The following is a 2,221-nucleotide window of genomic DNA, read 5'->3' as shown; positions in this document are numbered from 1 at the left end:
TTTTTTTCTGAATTCAAATCTAACTGGTTGAGGGATCAACACAACAAAAGCTGAAATGTGAGAAGTTATGTAGACCACGTCAGTTAACAAACAGGACAAATGTGTGTGTCATGTACAGATAGGGGTGGGGTGGGGTAGGGTGGTGGAGGTTGGTGGAGGGGCGGAGGGGAAGGCACAGGAGGAAACGTGTGTAAATACTTGGTCACGGTTGAGTGCAGGTCCACTGAGGTGAAGTCAAAGATTTATTTACAAATACAAAACTCAGTCCTTCACATCTGTATGATTAAATCACCTTCAACAATCACATTGCTACAGTGTGTGTGTAGTGTGTGTGCCTGCGTGCGTGCGTGCTTGTGTATATGTGTCATTTCACACTCGTTTGTATCACTGTAGCATAAGTGTAGCACCGTAATGCTTAAACGTTGTGTACCTTGTAGAAAGAAAATAATGTGTTGGGCCTCCTCCATTAAATTTGTCGGACTTCGGTACTGTTACAAAGGTTGTTTGTTTTTTTGCGGCATGTGAGGCAAAACAGAATATATACAGCGTTACCAAACGGTTATGTCACCGTAGGAAGCATGGGTATTTCACAACACACCTGATTCATTCAGTGCGCGATCGATACTGGGAATCAAAAGCTTCTCAAATTCCCAAAGTTTTTTGTCAACAAACAGCTGGTCTTTGGAGAGTTTTCCTTGCAGTGGCCCCCTGACATGGATGATGCGGCATACATCGAACGGGACGTTAAAGATGAGTCCGAACTGCTTCAGCGTGGAGTGTACTGAAGTCTGCTCCACGCTCCGGGGGTTGATGAGCAGCTTGGTGGGGTTAAACACGTCCTTCCTGTCAGGCTCTCGGTAGACATGCTCCAGGATGTTCACACCAGGCACACTCCTCCACCGAGGCAGACGAAATCGGCCGCTGTCATCAAACTGCGTTTTGGGGAATATGTGGTTCTCGATCTCGAATACCCCTGCGTTGGGATGCTGCTGCTGTAAAGTGCCCATTAACTTCTCCAGGTTGGCATGCTTGTAAGGCATAATGATCTCATCAATGTCATTCAGCAGGAGGTACTTTGACTGGTACATGTATCTGTATATGCATTCGTTCAGAGTGGTGAGCTGTCCATAATAATGAATGTCCCCATGGTGTAAGTCATACTTCCACCCAGTAGATGGCGTTAGGAACTTGTCTATTGGCCAAGGCACAACCTCCAGCATGCCCTCTTTACTGTAGTACTTGAGAATTTTCTCTATGTCTGGTCCACAGTTGGTGTTGTAGATGACAACCCTCTGAACCCCTAAAAGCTTGTACACCTCCATGGTTTGTGCAAATTGGAGGGCATTATTATACTCCCCAAAAAGGTTAGATATGCATACAGTAAAGTTGTACTTAAACGATTCCTTGACCTCCTGGTTTTGGATTGATACAAATGTCAAACTGGCATTTTGGTTAGCTGTTATGCTGACATGTGTGGCTTGCTGTAACGCTGGACTCATACACAACACATCTGAAGTCACAAAAGGAAAGCCAAAGTCATCGCTGTGCACGTCAACCTTTGCCTGTGAAAATGTGCACTGACCCTGAGCCACATCAGCCTTAGAGTTAGCGTTAGCACATAGGACACAGTAGAGCGGCTGCAGCTCCTGCCTGCAGATGATGCTGATCACCCTGATGGCCCCGCCCAGTCTGTGGTCCTTAAAGGCCGACACCATGAGGTGCCTGGAGCCTGGGATGGGGGTGATGGTGTCCGGGGGTAGTTCAGGCTCAGCTGAAGGTCGTTTGCTGCTCATGAGGTTCACTAAGGTCATCACGTGGTCCCACCTCAGCATCAGGAGGACGGTCAAGGCACCGATGCCAACCAGCAGCGCCAGCTTCCTCTGCATCATGGGTGTTCAGTCCGCTTGGATACAGCATCTACAATCTGAACAGGATTAACACATTTTAATTTAGCTGAAATACTGCTCACGTTCAGCCCATACTCATTGTTTCCTAAAAGTTTGAATGTGAAGTATGTGAAATCTAATAAAATATGTTTGGCAATATGCTTAATATACAATTGGACAGTGAAATGTATTACAAGATAGCTGAGTTCGGTTTTCAAGGTTGCAACCTTCCAAGGCTTCTTGGCGTGAGATTGATGAAGACGGATCAAACTTTTTGACTTGAGATTAATTTATTTGGATGCTAGGCTGAGACAGGACAGGTCTAACCATAATGA

At 45.9% G+C, this 2,221-nt stretch overlaps 1 pseudogene; it reads right to left on the bottom strand.

Moving 5' to 3' along the window:
• Window positions 1–548: 548 nt before the first annotated feature.
• LOC116220950 lies at window positions 549–1,886 on the bottom strand (annotated as a pseudogene).
• Between the last annotated feature and the right edge of the window lie 335 nt (window positions 1,887–2,221).

Source organism: Clupea harengus, unplaced genomic scaffold (genome assembly GCF_900700415.2).
Source record: "Clupea harengus unplaced genomic scaffold, Ch_v2.0.2, whole genome shotgun sequence".
Taxonomy (NCBI): Eukaryota; Metazoa; Chordata; class Actinopteri; order Clupeiformes; family Clupeidae; genus Clupea; species Clupea harengus.
This window is presented reverse-complemented; position numbering and strand designations above follow the sequence as displayed.